Consider the following 16,568-nt stretch of genomic DNA (forward strand, 5'->3'; position numbering starts at 1 on the left):
TTTGTTTTTGTTTGTTTGTTTTTGTTTCATTCCCCAGTTGCCAGGTTGTCCAAATAGGGCAAAGTGGTTCCTGCAGTAAACATTGCCCACAAGTGCCCAGTTTCCACTTGAGCTGAAACAGCTATGCTTAAAAGAGGGGTCCGCCGTGAAAACACTACAGGCAAAGTGACAGCCTAAGCATCTGTCAGCCAATAGCTCGGTGAGTGATTTACAGCACAGCCACCAAGAGGCCCATTTGATGTGTCCTTTGTATTTTGCCTCAAAACGTCCTCTACACGATCTATATTATGTTAAATGTCTGCAATGATGGAATGAGCTGCTTATGTTACTACACAAATTTTGGGCATCTATAAACTTTAGGTTTCTGTAAAATTCCATTCTTAAAAAGAGCGTACCTGAGAGAATATGCCATCACAAGCAAAATATCCTATTTCCTGGAGTAAGACTTCCTTACTTGGGTATAAAATACAAAACGCCCACTTTTTGGAGTAAGGATTCTAAACATACCAGCACAGCATTAATTCCCAAACTCGTTTCATTCACTACACCTGTCACTTGTGTGACTTGAAAATAACATTGGAATCTGGTAAGGAACAGGCACCCTTCCTTAGGCACAATTATTTTTTACCCAGAACAGTCTAATTGGGCCTATAGTTACTCATTCACATGAATAAATGGATTTTGGTCCATCCATCTACAAAATGACTTCTCAACATCTGTCAATATTTGATGCCACGCTTTGCACTTATTGGTATTTACGATCTGTTCCAAAGCTAGAAGCAAATGTATTTTTGATGCATTTGAGAGCCTAAAGTTGCTTGAAGCAGTGATAGGAACATGTTTAAAATGACAGAGTGCTTTCCAATATCTCAGGCTAGAAACGTTTTTCTAGCTGTTTATGCTCCCCTCAGATCAGTCAGTGTTAACAGCTTTCATCCCTCTGGTCCAGCTATGTGCCAGCTCACCAGGGGATCAACAATACGTTTTAAAAATGGACCGTTGAGATCAGTCTAGGCAGGAGAGAAGTATTTTGCAAGCGCCCCTGCCTTTGCCACTGGAGAAGCTGTACCAGGGGTCAGGACGTTTGCCTGGCACCAGCCTGCTGCCTGGGATGAAGTTTTTAAGTTAGGACCTTGGCCCACAGGTCCGTTCCATCACTTTACACATTCTGTAGACGAAGGACCCTGTGTTCTAGAACATTCGGTGTTCTGAGACCGAGTGAGACTGGAATTATTACTAGAAGTGCTGTGGCCATGATACTGAGACTTGGCTACAGGGGCCTGAGGATGAAGTGAATGAAGGTGAACCAAGTGGACTTCAGTTTCTGTGAAACGCTGTGTGATATGGTGAAAAACCCCGGGCTCTGGAGACAGACAAGGAATGAAGCGTGTAACCAGCAATATCTGGCAGCTCAGCTCCTTGTTATCTGGGACGAGCCATGCATCACAAGTCCGTGGCTATTATCACTGCTCCTACTAGACCCGATACACTTCAGATAAGCTGCCCAACCACAGACATAACTTCGCCTCTCCAAGGGGAGACAGTGAGGAAAGCTGCTTTCTCCAGAGACATGAGGAGCTCGAGGTGACAAAGCTTTGCCGAGACTCCTGAAAGCAGCAGGCCTGCCTCCGAATGCCCAGATCACTAGGCATTCCCACTGCCGCAGGCCGCAGGCCACTGCCACACTGGTACCTGGTAAGTTAATCACATGACTTATTTTCCTCAAATGCACAAATGCAACTTCTAATTTTGAATGATTTTTTTTCTAATTTCTAAGAAGGATTTAGGATATTGTTCAAATATACAGTGCTATAACCCACATTAGAAGCCCAGAAAAAATATATAGCAAAGGAAAAACAGGGATCAATGAGAAAGGGAGTTTTCCTTTCACATTAATTTGCCTCTATTAGCAATGAGGCAAATACACAAAATAAATGCTATGAAGTGAAGACCTAGCTCACGGTAACAATGGGTAGCTGCGAAAACTCCCAGAGAAAACTGCACTCACCTGCAGCCTCAGAATCCAAAAGGTAAATGCTGGTTATCCAGAGGGAGCAGGACACTGGCTGCTCTCCCTTCAGAAAGCACTTCCCTGCACTGATATGAAGGGGACGCTGGACAAAGGACTACGTGGACCTCAGACCGCCTTACAGCACAGCCAGAACCCTCCCTAGGGGCCAAGCACGTCACAGCAGGTGGAAATGACCAGGAGACCAAGTGTCAGGTGCAGCTTCCACGCGTTAAGTTAACAGCATCTGTGAAAGGGCCTCGAGGAGGAGGAGGCCTGAGCCCTGACCGGGAATCCCTGCACGACAGTTCAAGGTCGCGGGTCGCTGACATTGTGTGCAACACTATTTGCATGTGTGCACCATTCTTGGGGGTTCAAATGGTTTTCCTCAGAAAATGGAACAGAGCAAAACACCCCAGCAAGAATGCCATAACAATTCTTGTTCCCTCACGCTGGATGCAGAGTCCACGAGAAGCCCCCCAGGGGTCTCCTTTGCTCACCCTAATGTAGGTTTGCGTAGCACTTACTTTGCGATAAGGACTCTGGAAAAATACTCGACAACAACTCTTTATGTTGCAAATTAAAAGCAGACCTTTATGGTACAAAGGATGTGTGGGTCCTGGAAGTCACCCCACCCCAGCTCGAAGCTAAAGGCAACTAGAAATATCTTCCAGAATCTGAATGAATTCTCAGCACAGAATTTGGCGTTATCTCTGAAACCTGGACTTATGCATGCTAATTTGACCATTATCTGTCCTCACTAATTTGAGGGCACAGATCACAGGTTTAGGGCCAAAACCATTGCCAAAAGCAGGTGCCCCACAAACCAAATAGTGCAGAAAAGGATAAAATAACCAAATAGTGCAGAAAAGGATAAAAAGACTTCAACAATTCTATTGAAAAAAACTCAGAGTTTTGTCTTGTAAAAAACTACTTTTTCATATGCCTTAAAATTTTGAAAGTTTTTCAATAGCAAAGGTTCAAAATGTGTATGTTTACATAAAAATATCATTCTGTTTATGTCTTTTATTATTTAAGCCCAAAATTCACTTACAGACACCAGTTGCATGAATCAAACTTTTTTGTCTACATTATAGTGAACATGTCGTATTTGATTTTAAAAAACGGCATTTAGCAAGGCATTTTTAGCCTCTTAATCTTATAATGCTATTCTTTTCTAAATAATGTGGAATAATTAAAGACATTTTTAAGCTAATAGCTTCGGAAATGAATTTAGCTCCACAAACGCCAGAACTGTTCTAAACTTTTGTAAATTCAAGGTGCTTCCCTTGATTATCGTTCTTTTTGCTTTATCAGATGTAAAATATCACTTAAACTCACTTTAGTTTTAAGGGGTAATCAGCTATGCTGATCGTCTCTGAGGAAAAACACATTTAAACTACAATCTGCAGACATTTTAAATCTTGGAAAAAAGTAATAAAATCATACATTTCATCAATTGTAGACATATAACTCACTAGGACTGCTACTGTAAAGATGAGGAATTAACATTTGATGAAATCAATACACGGGCTAAATTATTACCAACTGCAGAGCTGGTGAAATACACGCTCCGCTCTACCCAGCAGTCACCACAAGTTCAGCAGCGTCTCTGTGACTCCTCAGTGCCACAGCCCTGCAATTATGTAAGAGGCGAGGTTGCCCTTTTGTTATTTAATCACCCAGGTCAGCAGGGATGAGAAAGCACTGGGTTAGCCTCAGACCTGAAACCTATCCGTCCTCCGACAATCACTGGTCACGTTACTTGCAGGGTGTTACTCCATCTCCCTGAGTCTGTTTGCTTGTCACACTTAAGTCTTGCGACAGAAGCAGATGAGATGGTGTGGATGCCAGTACTTCCTAGGTGATGAGTTCCACTGCGTCCAGGCACATGCGCAGTTTACCTGCCTACATAGCCCTAAGGGAGCTCCAGCAGGGCACATGCTCAGATGGGGACTCAGAAAGCGCACTGGGGTTTGTACGTCATCCTGGCAGGTGCCACCCAGGATGATTCAGGAGGAAACCCTCCAAAGAGACAAGAAAGAGATAACGAATCTTTATCTTACTTCAGGATTTAGCCAACAGTGGAATTAACTTAGCCTTCTGTCTCCCCAGAATCTGGAAAGCCTGGACCCTACTTGTCCCAGGAGCCCTTCCAGCGAGCACGAATTTAGCTTCTGCCGTTGTGGACACTACAGTACCTGGGAGGAGAGGAAATCTGAGCCGGTCTGCTCTGGGTGCCACAGCCAGCTCGTGGACACCATGTGTTCGCAGGGCTTTGGGGTTCTGTGAACCTCACGTCAGCGCTGCAGGCAGCTCCCAGGTGTGCAGAAGGGCCCTGAAATCCTAAGCATTTCCTTCACCATTGCCTGCAGCTTCCACATTTCCTGAAAGTCAGTGATGGCTTTCCTGATCATTGTTTTTCCAGCTATTCTAATGCTTTCATATGCACATAATTTATTGTATTAACTATGTTTCTGTTTTATTTACAAAACCCTGACTGATACCTCTCTTTGCTTACTTATGAGAGTTCTTTATTAGTTACCCAACTGCTGCATAACACACCACCCCAAAACTTAGTGGCTTAAAGCAACAACAATGGAATTCAACTAGAAATCGTTTAAAGAAAGATATATAGGAACTCTTCAAACATTTGAAAGAAATAACACATTTTTAAATAACCCACTGGTTGTAAAAGAAATTGAAATGGAAACTAGAAAGTGTTTTCATCTCAATGAAGTAAGAACACAACATTGTAAGATACAGATAAAGCATTGTTTAACGACAAATTTATAGGACTAAATGCCAGTATTAGGGAAGAAGAAATATTTGAAATAAATGACTTCAGTTTCCATCTTGAAATGTGAGGAAAAAAAGAGCAAATTAGATCCACGGGAAGCAGGAGAGTAAATAAAAAGTTAAGAACAAAAATCAATAAAATAGAACACAAAAAAACAGTACAGAAAAATCAATGAAACAAAAAGCTGATTCTTCAAGAAAATCAACAAAATTGATAAATGTGTAGCCAGACTGAACGGAGAAAAAAAGACACAAATTACCAACATCAGGAATGTTAGAAGTGTAACTACAGGTCTTATAGATATTTAAATAATAATTAAAAACATTATGAACAACTTAATGACGATAAACTTAACGACCTAGATGTAATTCACTGACATAAACAACCAAAGCTCATCAGGAAGAAATGGTTAAAGAGAATGGCCCTATCTTTACTAAAGATACTGGATTTCTAGTTAAAATTTTCCCAAAAGGAAATTTGGGGTCTGAATGGTTTCACTGATGAATTTTAACAGATACTTAAAGAAGAAATTATACCAATTTTACATAAATTCTTCCAGAAAACTTAGGAAGAGAGACTACTCAGAACTCATCCCACAAATTCAGCGTTTCTCTGCAATCCAAGACAATGAAAGAAATGAAACTGGACACCCACATACCTCACAGAACAGACACAAATTTCTTAACATTTCAGCAAGTCTATTCCAAAGCTTTAGCTGAAGAACAAAACATGACAATCAGCGGAGGATTATCAAAGAAATACAAGTCTTGTTTAATATTTTAAAAATTAGACACTGTATTTCACTATAGTCACAGAGTAAAATATATATGACCACCTCATTAGATGCAGAAAACCCATTCCACAAATCATCAAATAAGAAACAGAAGGAACTTCCATGACCTTAGTGAGGCAAAGACCAAATATTTTCCCCAAAAATATCAGGAACAAGGCAAAAATGTCCACTCTTATGATTTCTGGTCAACATTGTACTAGAGATTCTATTCAGTGCAATAAGGCGACAAAACTATATATATGCATCCAGATTGGAAATGAAAAGTAAAACGGTATTTACAGACAATCTGATTGTTTCTGTACCAAGAGTAAGGAATCTATGAATGTACTAGTGAGCTTAGGAAGGCTGCATAATACAAGGCCAATATATAAAAATCAGTCGTTTTTCTATATACTAAAAGCAAGCAATCTGAAATTTAAATTTAAAATACCATTTAAAATAGCATCAAATCATGAAATTCTTGGGGGTAAGTTTGTCAAAACATATGCAAGATCTGAAAACCACAAAACAAATGGAGAGATGCACCACCGTGCTCAGGGATGGAAATCTCAGTATTATTTAGGTATCGATTCTCCTCCATTGGCTCTAAAAATAACTGTAATCTCCACCCACCCTCCTTCCCTGTCCCCCCCCCAAAAAAAATCTAAACATCTTTTGGTAGAAATTTACATGCTAATTATAAAATTCATATAAATGAATCTGATCTTTAAAATCCATAATTATTTTGAAAAAGAACAAATTTGGAGACTTAAAACCTAATTTCAAAATTTATTATAAGACAGCAGTAATTGAGACACTGTGCTATTGGCACGGAGATAGAGAACTAGGAGGTCTGACAATTAAGTTCGCGAACTCACCCTAGAAAAAGTGCTAATTACCTCATGGCTGAATATCACTACGGTCACTTCCCAAGTACTCCCCCCACGGGAAGCTATGCACCAATGCCAGCACCTAGTCCACCCTTCAAAGCAATTTTGGAACTCTTTTTTCTGGAATGGCCATCAGAGCTGTCATATTACCCTTGATGTCCTGAATGTCATCAAAATGTCTTCCTTCCAATATTTCCTTTATCTTTGGTAAAGAAAGAAATCATTGGGGGCCAGATCAGGTGAGTAGGGAAGATGTTCCAATACGGTTATTTGCTTGCTGGCTAAAAACTCCCTCACAGACAGTGCCGTGTGAGCTGGTGCATTGTTGTGATGCAAGAGCCATGAATTGTTGGTGAAAAGTTCAGGTTGTCTTTTTCACGCAGCCTTTTCAGCATTTCCAAATAATAAACTTGGTTAAACTGTCTAGTTGGTACAAATTCATAATGAATAATCCCTCTGATATCAAAAAAAGGTTAGCAATATTGTTGCAACAAATTTGTGAACTTAACTGACCTCGTATATCAATGGAACAGAAAAAAAATGTCAGGAAATAGACCCACACATATATGGTCAATTGACGTATGTGTGTGAACTGATCTTGACCAAAAGTGACAGGATGATTCAGTGGGGAAAGAACCCTTCCCTAAATGGTGCTGGACAACTGGTTAGACATATGCAAAGGGATAAACTTTGACCCATACCTTGTAACTATTTAATAATATATTCACTAAGCTGAATCATGGACCCAAATATAAATTATTTTTCAATTTCTAGAAGAATACAGAAAAAATATTTGTGACCTTGGACTAGACATTTATTTTTTTTTTAGCTCCAACAGTAAAAGCATAATTCCTAAATTAGTATGTAATATTCGGATGGTGAGTGGCTGAAAATTGGCCCAGGCGCCACTGGAGGTGGTGATGAGAAAAGAAATTAAGCCAAATCTTTATAACAATCTGCTTTTGATTCCCCCACTGTTGTCTTTGGCTAACTGCTGCCTGCACTTTATTACTGGAAATTGGCAGCAACTTCCCCAGCGCTGACGCTGATTCTGATGGTGTAAGAAGCAGGCAGGAAGGCCCCAGGAGGTGCTGGGACCCTGTGACGTTCTCTGGGTATCTGCCCCTTCCCCACCTCCCCTTTGGACCCAGAGCTGTGATTTATTTCTCCCTCGGGGTTTACAGTGAGCCGTGATCAGGAAATTTGCCTGATATTGAGCAAAATTAAAATACAGTAACTGAGACTTCCAGGTTGGACTCAGAAACAGCACCCACTGATACGTTCTTCACAAGCCCTTGAGCTGAGCATGGTTTTTACGTTTTTAAAGGGTTGTAAACAAACAAACAAACAAGACAAAACAAAGAATACGTGACAGAGACTGTGTGGTCTGCAGTCTGAAATATTTACTCTCTGGCCTTTTGCTGAACGAGGTTGCCAATCCTTGGTCTAAATAATACAATTAATGAACATCTCAGTCAATATAGAAAAAAAGTTTTGATATTTATGATGAAACTTCTTGGCAACACAGGAAGAGAAGGGAAATTTTTAACTTGGTAAAGATTATAATGTTAGAAATGATAGACAAAATAACGGTGTGTTCCTTTTTTGAGTTCAGGAGCTAGAGAAGAAGCCTGTTATCACTGATATAATTTGACACAATAATGGTATTATAGGTCTAAGCCATAATGAAAGAAAAAAAGAGGTGTAAGCTTTAGAAGGGAAGAGATAATTTCTTATTTACGGATTATGTAATTATATACCAGGAAAAAAATAGAATTAATAGATTACTTGAACACATACTAGTTCAACAAATTTGTTGATATAAATCAGTTACTTAGTATTTTTCTGCACACCAGCAATAACCATTAAACATAATAAAAATAAAATACTATATGTAAAAATAAGATAAAATAGTAAGAAAAACTAAGAAGTATGGAAAACATTATCTAAATCAAACATACATAAGACATGTATAGAGAAAAACTTTAATATGGAGAAGAAAATTTTACTTTCATGTTCTTGGATGAGGTAATATTATAAAATATCAATTTCTATCAATAAATTAATTCATATATTTAATGTTCTTAAGTGTAAAATCTCAGTATTTTTCCTTTTTCTTTTGAGCAGAACAATAAATGTTCTCGTATTTGTTTTCCCAAGGAAATTCTCACCTTGCACCACAGGTGACACATCGGGGACGCCCTTCGCAGCTCTGTTTGTGGAGGGGGAAAGCTGGAGGCACTCCGGTTCCATAGCGAGGAGAGAAGGCAAGCCGGGAGGGAGGGATGCTACTGTGCTGGGCCCCACGCAGGAGGCAGAGGCACCGGAGGACATTCCATCACAGAGTCACTTTAGGATACGTGCTGAGGGGGAAATAAGCAGCAAAGACGAGAAAAGACAAAATGAAGTGTGTAAGACAACAGCACGTGCATACCTTCAAATGCAAACACACAGAACAATAATACAAATTTTGCGGCAACACAAGAAACAGAAGTAATCGCGTCCTTTCTCATGCCTGTCTGCACTGGCGAGGAACCGACCTGTGACCCCCGTCAGCCTACCCGCCCCCCACTTCTGCCTCCTGTCTGTGCTGGCAGTGGTGGCTGCCACACTCTCTCTCTCTCACGTTCCATACGTGCTTATTTTCTGATCCATTCGACTGTTTCACTGGTAGTCTATATTTTAATATTTAAGTCCCTTATATAATGGCATGTGTATAACTGTTTCCTCTATCATTTTGGCCTCTAGTAATATTACCTGTGAGAAACCATGTCTTTTAATACATTCTTTTCATTGTTAAAAATGTAATGGTAATGTTACAGCAGTATCTTCCATAACAATGAAAACACCTTGATTATTTAAAGTAATCTCTACGGATAATGCTTTTTGTGTATTTAAGGAGAATGGGTTAAAGATATAAAAAGCATTGTATCAATAAATAACATGATTTATCCAGGATAACTAGATCACATTCTACATTCTACACTAAAACCTAATAGAAATGGCTTAACATCTCCATGGATCTGTTGTTTTCACTATAAATCATGATGAATTTTAGAATTCTTAAAAAATTGTTCTTAGTTGTATGTCTGCAATTCTGGCAGCTCAGCCTAGCTTTCTAATTGCAGCAGCAAGTAACTGAGATGTAGCATTCTACTACGGTCCTAAGAAAGGAATAGTGAGTATCCAAATTTAAACTTTTTCAATTATTCATGAATAGAATGAGGAGATAAAATTATTCCCAAGTCAGGAAAATATCTGAGGTTCAGGAAGGCAGAATTTCACACACAGCCATCTATATTTCAGTACTATAAGTGTAGAACTAGAAATAGAATTTGAACAACACTCCAGAGTGCCTCTATGTAAACCAAGGGATATATTCTAAGGATTTCCAGTTAATAGTTCCTTTCTTGGACCTCCAGTAAACAAGCAAGTAGTAGATGCAATCTCTTCCCTTAAGCAACTTCAAACTTAATAGTTTTATTGAGTATTTAGTGCTCCTATCAGGGAAAAAACACTATATAATCAAGTAAAAGATTACACCCAACATAAAAATAAGAAATTATTTTCGACAAAGAACAGACTTTCTAGGAAGCGAGGGGCTCATTTTTCTAACAAGAATGATTGATCTGTCTGTAGCTGCCGAATCTGGACACTGAGCCCAGCAGCTCACCACAAATCAGATAACCGTTCTACCTACTACTCATGTAGAGAGGTTACCTATAGTCGGAAGGAAATTTTTACCATATTGAAATGATTGCATAATACTAAGCAGAGTTTTCTCCAAATCCTATTACTGGACAACTGTCTGGAAGCCTTGATATTATTTTTGTAAATAATAGCAAAGAATCTTTCATTCACATGAATTGTTTTTTCAGATTGAAGGACTAAAATGCCTGATGGATGTCTAAAAAAAATTTCAGTGGAAGAACAATATATTCTGGTGTACTAAACAGATCTGAGTGACTTGAATGTGACCTTGGTTAAAAGCTGTTAAAGCAAAGGGATTGTGGTGGAGGAGATCTTAAAACTTAGTCTTAAGTAACAAAGAACACCCATTATTCAGCTCAACCAAGTGCAGGAAAATACCATTTTATTTTTATTTAGTATTCTTGAATTTCTAGCTGATGATTTAAAAAACTGAAATAAATGTATTTAGAACACTTTCCAAATATTGGTCTGATGAATGGAATTTTGACAACAACAAAAACCAATCCTTAAGCTCCATAAACCCTTGATTCATGAGCTTGTCTTGAGCTAACACGAAGAGCAGAAGGTATTGCAATCATACTGTGTGAGATGAAGCTGATTCCACTGCTGAAGTCTCCTGGTTTTCCATATGGAGATGGAAAAGTTAGAGACTGAGAAAATAAACTACAAGAAAAAGCTCTACTCAGCTGTTGGAATGTCAGTATGTCCCACTGCTGAGCTCACAGTTCAGTAATGAGATGCGGCATGTTACATTCTGCAGACCTCTGTTATAGCCATTACTTTCCTAAGACGTCGGTCTTCCTGCTCATGAACACTGCCTGGTTGAAGGAGCATAAAATGATAATTGTAGGGTAGGTGTACAGACCTGGACAAATTCTGTGTTCTGAAGGAAAGAGCTGTTGAAAAGTTGGCGACGTAAAAATCATGGTAGCTCTTTCCCTACCCTGCAGCACCCACTGATTTTCCCATTCCCGGCGTGGGAGAAGGTCAACAACGTCCCCTTTCCTCACCCACCAGGTGTTGAGAAGCCAGCCCACGATCCCACTGGGATGCCATCCAAAGCGTGTCAAGGTTCTCCTGTCCTCATTCTCCTAACTCCACACCCTGAAGTCAACCACTGTGGATGTTCCTTGGGAAAGAGATGGGCGGGTTCATTTTGGCCTCAGAAATGTGTGTGGACAGACATGAGTTGGGTTGTCTCCCAAGTTTCCGCTTATCCTGGGTCTGTCACCAGCCTGGTCATAGCACTCAGCCACACTCACTAGGGGAGGTTTTCCAGTTCAGGCCACCAGGTGGCTTGGAGCAAACACAACACAGTCAGGTGAAAAGGCCACAAGGTAGAGCCCTCTCTTCCTTATTAAGATTTTACAGGCAAAAGAAATGTAAAGTTAAATCCTCTTTCAGATTGTAATAAAAAGAAATAAAACCTAAGATATGAAAGTGTCCTCCCTTTGATTTTCTCACTCCCAGCAAAGAGATTCCAACCAGGGACTCACTCGGTTTGCACTTTGTTTCGCAGCACCCACGTCTAGAGTCACCCACCAACGTCTGGAACACCCAAGGTTGGTTTAACCCAATCTCAGCTCTCGTGCTGTCCTAGTTCACAATATTGGAAATGGTTAACAAACCATGAGACTATTGCAAAACTAGTCCTCCAGCCAAAATCTCAAAAATGCAAGTTCTCATGGGAAACTTTCAAACAAAATGATGGCACCAGCCAGAAATTCCACTTGACTGGCTTATATCAAAAGATGCATTGTCCCAATAGCAGAGCAACCTCTTATGCTCTGAGTCTGGGGCCCAACCTGTGACAAGTAGCCTCTCACCCCTTCCGTCCCCTGGGCTCCATGTAGGCTCACTCACAGGCAGGCTTCCAACATGGTGGGGCTCAAGTTCCCAACAGCCTTCAAGGGAGCATTTCCAACAGAAAGAGTTCTGTTCTTCCAAAAAGGAAAAATAAACCTTTACAATTCAGCCTCATTGTACTGGCATGTCACATGGTCATCAAAGATCAGAGCAGAAAGTGGGGGTTGGGGGTTGAGAAAAGAGAAAACTCGTCTTGCTTTCACCTTCTCGGGGGTGTCAGGCTGTGCACACGAGCTGCCCAGAATTCTAACACAAACGCAGCTGGGGCGAAGTTCTGTTCAACAATTGAACTTACTACCATGTGTGTCCACCTTGCCCTGTAGAATCTGTGCTTTCGCCGTGGAACATCACCATCTCGGCTCCTGGTGGCCCAGTAAGAATTAACATGGCCTCTGCCCTGGGCTCTGCTCCCAGATCTCGTGGTAGCCAAAGCCCTTTGCTCAGCTGTCAGCGTTTCTCAAATTCCCACAATGTGAGAAGCCAAATCTGAAGCAAGGACTTCTGTCCAAAGCTAGTCCCCCAGCATGGCCTTTCCTCTTCTCGTTGAGGACCCTCCAGAGGCACCACAGATTCCTTGCTCTCTGCTATTTCTGGCTATAGGAAGACTTGACTTTCAACAAAGAGTCAAATTGTTTTCTTAGCCTCAAGAAATGGGAGGGAGAAGGAAAGACAAGAAAAACAAAAAGAAACCCAGCTATAAACATTGAAATAAAAGAAAAAGCTATAAACTCTGAGACTTCCAATCCCATGCCACATACCAATTCCAGGAATTAACAATCCATATGCCAAAAATCTTTTCACACTTAATCTCAGTTAGAGATTTCTCTGTCCTGACAACCCTGCTTAGGAAAGCTCGTTTTTAAAAGTGTTTTGAGGTGAGTTTAACCACCAGTCACTAGCAAGAGCCTTCTCTCCTGTCTCAGGCCCATGGAGAAGATAAGTATTTATCTCTTAATCTGTGATGTTGCCTCACTTCAAGGTCGCACATACGCCGACACTTCCTGCAAACCAGACTCCGCTGTCACGTGTCTCTAAGTCTCTGCTCTCCTGATGCGTACGTTACTCCCAAATGCTGGGCCCCATGTTGCTTGTGCTTCACATTGAGAACGTAGGCACTGGGATTGGCTCAGACGTTATTCCGATGGTACTGGAATGTTCCAATCACAGTGTTTCGTGCAGGTGACAAGTGCTTCTGTGAGTGTAACTCAGAGGGTGACCAGTGTGAGATGTGGATGGAGTCTGAAAAGAGTGTGTCAGTAATAGAAGCGCCTGCTTTCAGAGGCAGCTTTCGGTGTTTAATACCCAGGCCAACTAGAGATGGGACATTACTGTCATTGGGGCCACCTTGGGACCTTATGAAAGCCTTTCTGTACCTCTGGCAATATTTTTAGATAAGTCTTAAAAATATGACTTAACTCCAGGAGTTCACTGCTAAGAAGTGTCACCAAGTTTTGCTGATTTTCAAGCAATTGCACTGCAACTTAAGCACTGGGCCAACAACAGATCCAGGTCCTCCTGAACCGACCCACATCCACAGGCCCATCAGATGACCCCACAGGGCGGCACCGGGCCAGGAGCCGAGCACCTTTGCTGGCAAAGACTGGAACTCTGTCCCATTAAACAGTGTCCCAGGCCACCTGATGGCTGGGAATCAACACATTTGTTTCTCAGTGCTGGAGGCTGGAAGCCGAGAACCGGTCCCAGCAAGGTGGGCAAGGGCCTCTTCTGTCTCAGACTCCTGGCTGTGCCCCCACGTGGCAAAGAGGAGGGGCTGTCCGTGCCATCTGTGAGGTGCTAGCCCCATCAGGAGGGCTCTGCCTCGTGGCCTCAGCACCCCTAAAGGCTCAGGGTTCAGATTCCACATATGGGAGACCAACGTTCGGACCAGCGCAGCGCCGGACTTTCCTGGAGGGAGACGGGGGAAGCACAGGGGCCGGGTGGAAGCGAGTCGTGCCCTGAGGCCACTGGGCTGAGGGAGTGTCTGGCCGGCACCCTGACTCACGTCCTTTCCCATCACTCCCGTCCTGCCACTTGAACAAATTGCCTGCAGCTGCGCAAAGGCCACATGGCCCTGACTTCAAGGCGGCAGGACCAGTTCTGGCTGGTCAGTCACCACTGCCATGCTCCCCTGGTCCTTCTGCTCCTGGTCACGGCGCTCATGAGGTGACAGCCTTGGTAGCACCCTGGCACCTGGCGGGCAGTTCCCAGTGAGGGGACAGCTTCCCACAGTGGCTGGTAAGCACATGTTCCAGCATCGCTGAAGGGCGGGCTGCGATGGCCTTTTAGCTCCCATCCAACCACGGCCGGACTGGACCCTGCGCTCGGGATACATGAAGGGACCGCCGCTCAGGTCTCCTTCCAGGTCCGCATCCCAGAACAGGCCTGGCACCGGGAAGAGGAGCGTCGCGTGCTGAGCGGGTCGTCAAGTGCATCTGTTCTGCTGGGTTTCACCCTGGAGTTATGCTAACTTTACCTCATTATTGGGAATATTTTGTCAAGTAACTAGAACTTGCAATTTAGAAAAACGTTATGGGAAACATAAAGAACAGAGGTCACAGTGGAGAGTGAACCCAGCCATCACCATGGTAACAAGTATTTCAGTGCTTCCGTGTGAACAGCAGCAGGTGGACGCTTAGATTTGAAGATGCCGACTTCTAACGCTGTCCATGCTGCGACGCCACCAGAACAAGCGCACAATAGTCAGCAGCTGTTTTCTCTTTTCCGCCTTTGGAGTCACGTCCATCTCGTGTTATTTAAAACGATCAGATGGGTGACGACAAGGACACGCTGAGGGAACAAAGCAAGTGGCTCACTCGATGGCCAACTGCACATTCCCCTAACGCGAGGGCAGGACGTGAGGAAACCTTGACAGAAGCCACCAGCTTTTTAAGTAAAATCACTCCGAGAACTAAGAGCAAACATTGTCGAGAAGCTGAAGCACCAGGCGATGCCTTCCACACGTGACGACAGTCTGTTTCCTACCAGCCCAGGGGGCGGGGGGAGTTCTGGTATCACACCTGACGTTCTACACATGGGGAAACTGAGGCTCGCAGACATGAAGCGCCAGATAATAAATGTGCATCCTGCAGAGGAGAGTGAAGAAGGAAGGGGAAACAGAGCGGCCAGAACAGGCCATGGAGGCAGCGGTCGCAAGGAGGGAGCAGGGGGCCAGGGTGAACCCTGTGAAGTCAGGGACCTCCCACATGTAGGCTGCGGAGCAAGCCACAGGAACTGTAATGACCAAGTGTGCCGCTCGGCCTCCCAGCTGTAGAAACACACTTCAAATGGAACACATGTCATCATGGCGTTTCTTTGACACACAAATTGTTCAGGCTCCAACACAATCCCAGAATCTCCTTCCCGTATGATTGGGCAACTCACAGAAAAGGTCTGGTTATCAGTTTATTTGTTGGGAAACTGAGCTGGTCAGGACGCTCGCTGCACTCTCTCACCGCCCATGACGTGGGGCTGGCTGCTCCCACAGCCACTCCCGGTCACTTTCCTAGGAAGACGCCTGTTTGCAGCCTGTTTATTCCATCAGCCTCTGGCTTTGCACCAGTCGCGAAGGAGTGTTCCTTTATTCACATTTAAACACCTGAGAGGAATGTGCAACCCTTATGAAACACAGACTCATAAAAAGTATTTACATTTTTTCTGCTTTAGAAAGTAAATATGCCAGTCTGCATTTTTTCTTTCTGCATCATTTCTCTCCTAAGCAGCTGTGAAAACCTAGAAAAACATGTCATCTCTCCAGTGTTCTTTCCCAAGAAGCTGGCGGTCAGTTTGAACAAACAAGTGACATTCTGTGCCAGCTGCAAGTACTCTGAGTCATTAAAGCCACAGTGACCTTGAGCACTTCAAACTTACAAGGACTGGGAAACACAAGAGCAAAATCCACAGCACCTAGAGTCACCACAGATATTTAGAAGTGCTTCAACAAATAATGACTGAAGAAACCGAAACGCACTGCTACTCCCGGTCCTCACTCCTGGCCATGGGAATTCTGTCAACAGGCAGTCGGGTTTCATTGTCACAGACATTTTCATATGCATTCCACGTCTGTGTTTACCATCAAACCACCGTCACTGAGTTTAGTCGTGATGGGCTTTCATCAGATGTTTAGTAAAAGCTCTAGAGCAAAGCCTTACTAGGTCCTAAAAAGCCAGACAGGGAGTGGAGCAGCCTTTTGGTGGTGTTTTTCTCTTGCTCTACAAGCAGCTCGGAAACCATTCCATTGTACCTGGGGAGCTAATGAAGGCAGAAGTGCCGTTCTCGTCTGCCCAACACCTCACACCCCTGGCCACAATTAAGCAAAGATTTACAGACAACCTAGAATGACTAAAAATATTTCAAATACTTAATTTGTGGTCATTCCGTCTTTTGATTAGAATAGCACTGTCCAAAAATGCTTAGGAGGAAAATGTATTTCCTTCCTACATTTTCAGGTGTTATCAGCGCAGATTTACTAAGGTCCAAACAGGTGAATTAAATTGTTTTTAGATATATTGGTGAAAATTTATT

At 42.6% G+C, this 16,568-nt stretch overlaps 1 long non-coding RNA gene across 1 annotated transcript in view; it reads right to left on the bottom strand.

Annotated features, from left to right (window-relative positions):
• LOC141572771 (uncharacterized) overlaps positions 1-16,568 on the bottom strand; it is a 146,242-nt gene that overhangs the window by 43,220 nt on the left and 86,454 nt on the right. The window contains exon 3 of the long non-coding RNA XR_012498270.1: positions 8,642-8,833. This is a non-coding gene — a long non-coding RNA (uncharacterized LOC141572771). The remainder of the gene's footprint in view (positions 1-8,641; positions 8,834-16,568) is intronic.

The sequence above is a fragment of the Rhinolophus sinicus genome, linkage group LG07, assembly GCF_036562045.2.
Source record: "Rhinolophus sinicus isolate RSC01 linkage group LG07, ASM3656204v1, whole genome shotgun sequence".
NCBI classification, from domain to species: Eukaryota; Metazoa; Chordata; class Mammalia; order Chiroptera; family Rhinolophidae; genus Rhinolophus; species Rhinolophus sinicus.